Genomic DNA, 10,962 nt, shown 5'->3' on the forward strand with positions numbered 1-10,962 from the left:
AGACTACTAGTTAATCACCACTGTCTTGCACTTATAAGACGTTAACTGCATAGTACTCCTTTTCTTGAGAAATATGAACCAGCCAATGTTTTTATATTGACCTTAAAGGAACAATGCAATTTCATAATATTTTTAGCTCTAATGCAGCCATTTTCTGAAACTTCATCCCCACTCCGAATTTAGTAAAATTCTGTGCAAGTGCTGACTTAAATATTGCATCGTCTCTGATTTTCCTATATTTACTAAGTCCTCCCTCTCCATGTGGAACATAGGTCTACTGTGCCTATTACTAAATTACAGTATGGTTTAGACATGTCCCTATTTTCCAACAGGAAACTATAAACAGCCAAATAGTTTAATTTTGTATGTTCATGGTCTGGCAGAAGGTAATAATTACAGTCTACATTATAGCCACATTTTAAGAGAATTGAAAGAATTATTTCCCTTTCATTTATTGGTTGATTTTTAATTTTCAGCTCCTGCACTTGGATTTTGATGTGAATTCTAATGCAGACTCAATGGGTGACCCACATCTAATTATAGCTACAATTTTCATGCTGTTCTTTGATAGTTTCTTTTATCTGGCGCTGACATTTTATTTTGAAAAAAATTTTGCCAAGTAAGTAGTAGCACAATAAAACTTGACATTATTTTTACAATTACACTTCTTGTAAATTATCTTCTGCAAATATGTTACCTATATTTCAAGAATTTGGGTATTAATAGGGAGGAGATGAGCATAGCCACCAGCACAGCAAAATTATTTCTTTTATTCTCTTTTACAATCCAAATGCTCAGGATTGAAATATAAAGTTGTTGTCCTTTAGTTTAATTAAGTGTATGATTAGCTTTTCCTCTGTCTCTCCTTTATATATTTAGGATATTTGATTCCTAAATGCTTCCTGACTTTTGTTCTTAACAATAAAAATTTGTAACTACTTAAAACTCACTAGTTCTAACTTTTGATTGCATACAAGAACCACTCAGGAGCTTTGCTTATGTTTTTATTTAAACAACAATGTATATATTTATCCTGCCTGATAGGAAATTATCAAACATTTTTAACTGTGGAATGGCTAAGCCAAGCTAATCAACATATGCATTACCTCATTTACTTTTGTTTTTGTTGTGAGAAGATTTAAAATATACTCTTAGCAATTTTCACTGTGACACATTACCACTCAGTACAGTCACCATGGGTTAAGATCTCATGAAAGTATTCGTCCCAACTGACTGAGACTTTTTATCTTTTAACCAATTCTCCTCTGGCCTCTCAGTCTCTGGTAGTCTCCATTGTACTATATGCTTCTATTATTTCAGCCTTTACCCATGAGGAATCATTTCATTTGGTATTTTTCTTATAATGTCGGCCAGTTTGATTCACGTTGTTTTAAGGAGTTTAAGGAAAAACCAAAATCAGTTCAATCCCAGACGTTTTTATCCCATCCTTCGAGAGCAGCACCAAGCCATCTGCGCTTTCAAATAGCTCTCAAAATGATTAGGATGGGCAGCCAGACTACAGTGAGAAGGGATCCAATCAAATATTTATAATTTTTTTGTCCCAAAAATTTATCAATGTGTCTCTAATATAGAAGCTCCTCATTTTTTTTTTCCTCAGAGTATCTGATACATCCTAGGTGATCAGTAAATATTTTTACAGTTATCTAGGGTACCGTCCATGCTCAAGGACAGACATTTGTCTGGTCTGCCTTTGTTTCCCAAGCAAATGAAGTAACAAGAACTCTCCCCCAAGAGGCCATAAATAAACACAGGGAGAAAGGGAGAGAGGCAAATAAATGAGAGGAGGAGAGCAGAGGAATTTCTTGTTTTAGTTAACTGACCATGTTGATTTGAGAGAAAAACAATACAGGATGATTGTGCCTGCTTTACTGAAATGTTCAGAAAACAACATTGCACTTAATTTCCCATGTTTTGACAGTATATTTATGATAATGATACGAAATAAGTAGCTTGTTATATACTCAAGCATATACATTTGAATTTGTCTTTGTGTGTATAGCATTTAAATGATATATTTTCACCTTTCATTTTGCCTACCACTGACAAAAACTGGTACAACATAAAGGAAAAAAATCTTTACTTACTCATTGTAAATGGTCCAATAATATTTGTCTAAGTAGGACAACTTTCTTTTTTATTGTTATTTTAAAAAGTAAAACAGAAAAAAGAATAGAAACAATGCAGAATTTTTAAACAATAGTAGGATATTAACACCAGTTAAGACATTGCATATTGTTATCTTAGAATTAGTTGTTCAGGTCACAAGATTTAGATTTGAGAACAATGATCAAGCAATTAAACAATGAAGGCACACACTGTTCTTTCTGATGAACTAACAGAGATCAGTAGTATAGTTAAGTATCTACACACTGTATGTATATGTATACCTATATATATATCTTTTCTCTTCTTCCCTTTCTCTTTTCCTTTTGAGCACTTTCTTGTCCTTGGATTATCACTATCTAGTCTACATTTTTAGTCTTATAACTCTGTCAGTTGTTTTAGTACACTAAAGAGACAATACAATATTTACAATTGTGAGTTTGATTTATTTTACTTATGAGTATGGCCTCAAGTCGCCTCCATTTACCTCAAGATCATCCTTCTTTGTACAAAAAAAAGCCACGTTACTTTTATCCATTCAGGACAGATGAACGTTTGGGTTGTTTCTAAGATTTATCTATTACAAATTGTGTTGCTATAAACTTGGGTGCACATATATTACTGCAAGACATCTTCAGTTTTTCTGGGGAAATACCCAGAAGGGGAATGGCTGGATTAAATGGGACTTTCAATGCTACTTATTTGAGAAATCTCCACACTGATTTCCACAGTGTTTGTATCAGTCTACACTTCTATCAACAGTGGAGAAACATTCCTTTTTCCCCACAATCTTGCCAACATCAGTTGGTTTCTTGATGGCAGCCATTCTTTCTGGAGTGAGATAGAATCTCAGTGTTGTTTTAATTTGCATTTCTCGAATGACCAATGATGTTGAACCTTTCTTCATGTATTTGTGTGCCATTTGTATTTCTTCATCTGAGTAGTGCATGTTAACCTCAGATGCCCATTTTTGGATTGGATTTTAGAATTTGGGAGGCCTGATGTTTTTCAGTTCTTATATGTTCTAGATGTAAGTCGTTTGTCTGAGGGACAGCTGGTTAAAATTCTTTCCAATTCTTCCCACTATGTTGGGATTTCTTTTGATGTGCAAAACTTTTTAATAAGATGAGATCCCAGCTCTTAATTCTTTGAAGTACTTTTTGTGCAGTTTGCATTTTGCTCATGAATTCTTTGCCTAACTCTATGTCTTCTACCTGTCTTCCAGTGGAATTAGTGCTTCTATTTTGATGTTTAGATCTTTGATGCATTTTGACTTTAGTGCCTAATGATAGACATGGATCTAGTTTTAGTCTTTGGCATGTGGAAAGCCAGTATTTCCAGCATCATTTATTAAAGAGGCTATCTTTCTCCCATTGAACATGTTTAGTTAGCCCCTTTGTCAAGGATAAGGTGTCTGAATGTCTTTGTAGTTGTGTCTGCATCCTCTAAACTGTTCCATTGATCCTCAGGTCTTTTTTTTTTTTTTTTTTAACAGTGTCATGCTGATTTTATCACAGTAGCATTGTAGTATACTTTTAAGTCATAGATTGTGAAACCCCCTGCCTTGCCTTTGCTGCCCAGGATTGCTATTGCTATTCTAGGTCTCTGGTTTCCAAATGAATCTTAGGAATGTTTTGTGGTTTTTTTTTTTTTTTTTGAGAACTGTGAAGTATGCTGATTGGGATTTTGATTGGGATTGCATTAAATCTGTGTTGGTTCTTCCTATCCAAGAGCAAGGCATATTTTTCCATTTTCTGACATCTTATTCTATTTCTTTTTTTTTTTTTAGAATACTATAGTTTTCAATATATAGGTATTTTACATCCTTTATTAGGTTGATTCCTAAGTATTTCACATTTTGAATGCTATTGTGAAAAGTATTATTTCCATAATTTCTCTCTCAGTGAGTTTGTTTATTGTGTACATGTATGCTATTGTTTTTGTTTTTGTTGTCTTTTTCCTTTTTATCTGTACCGGGGACCGAACTCACGACTGCCTGTTTGCCATGCAGGCGCTTATGCCACTGAGCTAAATCCCCAGCCCCAATGCTATTGTTTTTTGAGTGCTGACTTTGTATCCACCTACACTGCTGAATTTGCGTATTAAGTGTAGAAGTCTGTTTTTGGGGTATTCTATGTAGAGTATCATGTCATCTACAAGTAATGATAATTTAACTGCTTCCTTTCCTATCCCTATTCCTTTTCTCTCTCTTGTCTAACTGCTGTGGCTAATGTTTCCAGAACTATATTGAATAGGAGTGGTGATGGTGGACATCCTTTCCTCTATCCATTCCCTCTGAGTTTTCTAGCCTTTATGAATGAAGATTTTCAAAGTAGGTATTTATGATCTGAATGTCCATGGGGTCTGTAGTAATTCCACTCTTTTTATTACTCATTGCATGAATTTTAGACTTTTCTTTCGTTTTCTTGATATATTGATCTAGGGATTTATCAATTTTGTTTATCTTTCAAAGAACCCACTCTGATACATTAATTCTTTGTTTTGTTTTCTTAGTCTCAATTGCATTAATTTCTGCTCTGATCTTTATAATTTCCTCCCTTCTATGAGCTTTGGGCTTGACTTGCTCTTCTTTTTCTAAAAGTTTGAGGTGCAGCATTAGATTGTTTATTTGTGCTCATTCTGTTTTCCTGATATAATAATTCATTGCTCTATATTTCCCTCCTATGACTGTTTTCATTGCATCCCACAGGTTCCAGTATGCTGTATCTGCATTTTCACTGAATTGTAAATGTTAATTTCTTCTTTAATTTCATTTGTAACCCATTAGTTGTTTATGAGGATGTTAATTAATTTTCATGTGTTTATATAGGTTTTGCAGTTTCTTTTGCCAGTAATTTTTAATTTTAGTGCACTATCATCATATAATATACATGGGATAATTTCAGTACCTTTGAGTTTACTTAATCATGTTCTATGGGCTAATATGTGGTCTATTTTGGAGAATGTCCCATGTGCAGCTGACAAGAATGTGTATTCTGATACTGTAGCGTGGAACAGTGTGTAAACATCTAGTAAGTCCATTTGTTTACAGTTTGATTCAGTTCTATTTTTTCTTTGTTGACTTTTTGTCTAGTAGATCTATCTTTGTGATAATGGGGTAGTAAGGTCTTCTGTTACAACTATGTTATTGAGTATTTGGTTTTTCATGTCTATTAGTATTTGTCTTATATAGTTGGGTGTGTCTGTGTTTGGTGCATATATATTTATGATTGTTATCTCTTCCTCTTGATTTTTTACCCTAACGAGTATGTAGTGACCTTCTTTATCTCTTTTGATCATTTTTGGTTTAACCTCATATTGTCTGTAAACAATAATAGCTATCCCTGCTTTTTTCTATGTTCCTATCGCATGGAATATTGTTTTCCATCCTTTGACTTTTAGTCTATGAGTTTACTTTTGAGTCAGATGTGTTTCTCACATGAAGCATATTGTTGGATCCTGTTTGTTGATCCATTCTGCCAATCTGTTTGTTTTAACTGGTAAATTGAGGTCATTTGCATTGATGGTTATAACTAATATATACTGGGCTATCTTTGTTGTGTTCTTTTCCTGTTTTTGGTTACTTTCTTTACCCTTTAATTGCTTGCCCTGCCTGTTTGTTTCTTTCTTTTAGTTTTCTGGGAACTGGGGTCATTTTTGTCTCTATACAGTATGTCTTCCAGTACTGTTTCTAGGATTGGTTTGGTGGACATGAACTTCTTCAGCTGTCATGAAAGAATATAAAGTTTTGTAGGGTTCATCGATCTGAGTTGAAAGTTGTTTTCTTTCAGGGCTTGAAATATTTCACCCCAAGCTCATCTTGACTTCAGGGATTGTGTTGAGAAGTTGGCCATGATTCTAATGCGCTTTCCTTGATGGGTGAGCTGTGTCTTTTATCTAACAGTTTTCAGTATTCTGTCTGTATGCTGAACTTCTGGGATCTTGACTATTTTGTGTCTGGGTTTAGATGTATTTTGCTTATGACTTTTGGGGGTTCTATATGCCTCACTTATGTGTAAATCAAGGTTTTCCCCCATACTGGTTTTCTGCAATTACTTTTGCAAATAGTTTTTTTTAAATGTCATTTGCTTTGACTCCTGCATTTTCATTGACATCTATCAGGTTACAATGTTTCTCTTTGCATTGTCTTGAATCTGTTGAGTTGTTATTTCATGATCCCTTGTTATTTTAAAAGTTCTTTCCTTTCATGATAACTAACTATGGTCCTGGCTTCAAGATCTGAATGTCTGTCTTTAGTCTTTGTAAAGCAGTTTTGCCAGCTTTCAATGGAATTTTTTATTTCCTGAATATCTCTGAATTTGTTTCATGCATTCTATTTCTTTTGTATATTGTTCATTCAAGGTTTCCATCATCTTCCCATGTTCCTGTACTTTTTTATCTATGTGTTTTCTAGCTATGCTGAGCAACTCCTTCATCAAACTTTTCATTTGTTTCTTTAACTGAAAGATTATTTCTAATCTGATTTCCTCTATAACCTCATGGATTTGTTTCTTTATTTCACCTGCTATCTTTACAGAAATGTCAGGGGTATGACTTCCAATGTCCTCTATTTCTGTCTCCAATACTTGTTCCTGATAGACTGGGAGTTTGACATTGCAGTTTGATTTTCCATTTTGTCATTTTCACCTCTTGGGTTAATATTTTGGTCTTTTCAATCCCTTTAGTCTCAACCATCATGCGTATCTTAGGGTCCTACTGTGTGGCTGACATTCACCCAGTTGCAGAGTCCTACAATATAGAGGAGAGGCCAGATACCTGGATATTTCTTGCAGGGTCTGTTGGGTGAGTCCTGCATTCTTCCTAGACTGACCAGCCGAGGAATATTGATGTAAGCCAACCCTTAGCTACTATTGTTACTGTGGCTTCAGGCTCTTCCCGGTCACCAGATCCACCTATCTGTAATGTGCACCCCAGCTGGTACCCTACTGTGTCGTGTCACTAAGGTTCTTGTAAGCCCTTTTAGGTTCCTCCAGATGGGGAGAGGCTTAATCAGCATTCTTGTCAATCCACCTGGCATTCTTGGTATAGAAGAAGGACTCACTCACATTGTTGCTGGCTTGCCAAGGTCCTCCAGCTCAGAGGAGAGTTCACTGAGGCTCTTATTGACCTACTAAGGTCCTATATTGAGGGAAAATCATTGCACCATTGCTGGGTGGCCAAGGTCCTCTGTGTGAGAAAGAGGGGTTGCTGAGGCCCCCACTAGCCCACCAATATACTGCAAGTGGACAGTCTGTGTTGGCTGAGGTCTTTCAGGTGCAGGGAACAGGCAGCCAATGATCCCATCAGCTGTTGAGGTTTTCTGGGTACAGAGGAAGGGCAACCGAGGCTCCTCTTAATTGCTGAAGTCATCCTGGTGTGGGGAAAGGGTGGCCAACAATCTCGTTAACAGCTGAGGTCTCCTGAACAAAGTATCTTTCTATATTTTACTGCTGTGTTTTTGTCTCTCCTGTTAAACCGCAAAGATGTTTGCTTTCGTGTTCAAATTTTAGTTTTTATCCATAGTATACTATTATTTCAAGCAACCTAAGATTGCTGATTTTTCAATCTTTTTCTTCCTCTTGGAAGATACTACTTGGTTTCCCCATCAGGTTTTTTATTCTTTATTTGATTTTTTCTCAAGTGTTGTAGCAAGCAGCACCCTCAGCTTACCATTCACTGTACTCCCTAAGCAGTGTCATTTGAGGCAAGAGATTTCCCTAAAAATCCAGTGTATATTTATGAATTCTTTTCTTTGGATACTGACCTTGCAAAGATACAGTTTATCTTTTCTCATGCCTCAGTATAAAATTTGAAAAAAATCTAATATGTAATTTTTCTATTAACATACTTTTTGTTAAATGTTGACGTATGCCTGCCTGAATATCTCATTTTCCCCTACTGTTTATTTTGCCTTCATTTTTAAAAGGCATAGATTCACTGAACATAGAATTTCAAGCGGATAGTCTTTGGCTTTCTTTCAATAATTTAAAGCTAATGTTCCTAAAATCACTTATATGACTGGAGCCTCCATTTTAGACCTTCACCTGTAGAATTAGAAAAATTTCATTATCTCGCATGTGATTTTTAATATTTGTTCATTCTTTAGATCTTTATAGGGATCTTGAAAACTGTTCTGATCTGGGAATTGAGAATTATGGTGTTTCCATGACAACACTGAATGAAGTGTCCCTGAAATTAGAAGGGAAATCTAATGTTGACCAGCCAGATAAATAAAATTAAAGAAAACTATTACATAAACAGTGTTTAGTGTCTAGTATCCTGTGTAGTGTACATTTTGAAAACACTTTGCTTCAACAATGTCATATCATTTTTGTGAGCTTCTATGACATCATTAATTACTCGGAAAACTTATAAAAGAGTGATTCCTAACATTTAAACACAGACATTTGTTTTTTGATATATTGAAATATATTTTTAATAGAAGTATTTTAGACACTTAAAAGTAAGATCAGTAAATTTATGACATACAATGTTTTGATGGTTCTTGTTATTTTCTTAATTAAAATAATTCTATAGTTTCATCAGAAAAATAAGGTAAGACTTGCTCTCTTATGAGAACTTTATTAACTTTTTAGGGTTTTTTTCTTCTAATCTTTTCACATGCGTCTAGATTCAAGATGGTCCTGAGACGCTAGAGAAATAAAAATGCATTTCTAATCTACTCAAAACACCTTTATGGGGACTTGAACTTATTGCTCTAAACCTCCTTCCCCTTTTTATTCCAGAGTTTTCTGGAATGGACTAGAAAAATGAAGCAGCTTGTCTGAGTTTACCTGTTTTCTTTCCTGAAACTACTGGCCTCACATCCAGTTGTGGTGGTGATGGCCTGACACTAGTTACTCACTCAGATCATTCTGTGACCATTGCAACACCGTCCAGGCTCAGCAGCTCATCCAAGATGGGCTAGGTGTCACCAAGGAGGCACAAGCCTGTCCTTAAGACCCTGCTTGCTCAAAGGCGTTGTCCAGCTGACCCAAGGTTGGGACACAACAACCCCAGGAAGTGAACAGGACTAGACTATCAATCATTTTTAGGCACTGAATTTATGGATTATATCTGAAAAACAGTATTTTGATGAATGCATTCCTATTCATGAATATGGGTTGGCATGTCCATATTTTTTATTTTCTTTACATCCTTCTGCAAAATTTGAATGCTTGTCTTTCAAAAAAGTTCTTACATGCATTTTGTTAAATAATTAATTCCTAAATATCATACAGTACTTTGTAGATTTTTTTGTTCATTTGTTGCTATATTTTGACTCTTTTAAATGAAATCTTTTTTTAAAAAAACATTTCTACTAGTTTAGTATTTAAAATTTATTTAATTTGTATGACTGAGCTCAAAACTAATACGCTTATGGATTTGATTCTCTACTATCATTTCAGTTTATTGTTGTAGAAACACATAATAAAAGATAATTTATGTTCACAGTTCACTGTGAGTCAGTTATATTACTTGGTTAATGAACTGTAATTTACATAAAATAAAATGCCCATCTACTAATTTTTCATATTGAATAATCTGACTTCCCTTAAATAATCACATAAAATAAGATTTAAAAGATTTTCTTCATCCCCTTCTTTATATGCTTCCTAAGCTTTGCCCCAAGTGACTCTGTGTAACCTAGCTATTCCAAAGTTTGTATTTCCCTGTTCTGGAACCATTTACAAGCAGAATAATATGTCAAACTCTCTAGCTTCATTTTCTTGTGATTGGACTGTGTCATTACTGTATCAGAAGTTTTTCCCTTTTATTGTCAGGTTACTTTCTATAATTATTTCTTTTACAGTAAACATACTTAGAAACTGTTTCTATTTTTAATGTATTATGAATTGTTATAAATATCTATATACAAGTTGTTACTTATACGAATTATTTTTCCAGAAATTTCTGCTCCTATTTACATAGATTGTTTTGAGTCTCTGGGTCAAAGAGTGCTCTTAGAAAAAGTTCAAACAGACGCCCCTGAGATGGCACTTATTAGGCATTGCTTACATGCAGATAATAGTACTTAGGAAGATGTACAAGCTGAGGAGACAGGAAAGACAGGGAGGCTTCTCTAAATGGAAGAAATCATCTCCTCCCTTGACAGACTGAGTAAGGCAAAGGCTGGCATGGCTCTCTGGTGGCAGCAAGTGTGTGCATTGCCAGGGTTTGAGGAAAGCTCTCTTCGTCCTGTGAGTGTCACTGGCTAATGTGGGTCCTTTCTTTAGCTATAATGGAGATTTGGACATGGAAACAGGCCATGACCATAAAAAGCTTTAACTGGAAAGAAAATAAGAAAGGATTTTAGAATGAAGAGTGACCAGTGTAGCTCGGAAAGATGTTAGCTGGAAACTAAACTTGGAGTAATTTTACAGTAAAATAAACTGGAAATTTATTGTAGAAAAAGAAACAAAGCTGGCTGTTCCCTGGCAACCCCAGGAAACTCCAGAGAAAGGCAGAGAATTGGGAGGGATGACAAAGGATGGATTTCAATGCATGAAGTCTCAAAGAAATGTTTAAAATCATTTATATATATTTTTCCCTGAAAATAGGGGAAGGTTTCCAGGCAGGATGGAGGTTAGTTCATGTGTGGCGTGAGTTGGAGTGCAGCCCAACATGTGCTTAAAAATGCATTGTGGTCTTCCTCTGGGTGGACACTTACTACAGTAATACTTTATAATGAAGGTAAGCTGAAGTGTGGGGTGAGCTCTTTCTCAGCAGCATCGCCATCTTACGTTGCACCAGCCTCATCCTGTTTGTCTGCCCGTTTGAGCTTCATATTTCTGGACTAAAACAGCTGGCTCATTTCATGAACAGCCTGATTTACCT

The sequence above is a fragment of the Cavia porcellus genome, unplaced genomic scaffold (assembly GCF_034190915.1).
Source record: "Cavia porcellus strain 051 isolate PalLab524CR breed Dunkin Hartley unplaced genomic scaffold, mCavPor4.1 scaffold_32, whole genome shotgun sequence".
Classification (NCBI taxonomy): domain Eukaryota; kingdom Metazoa; phylum Chordata; class Mammalia; order Rodentia; family Caviidae; genus Cavia; species Cavia porcellus.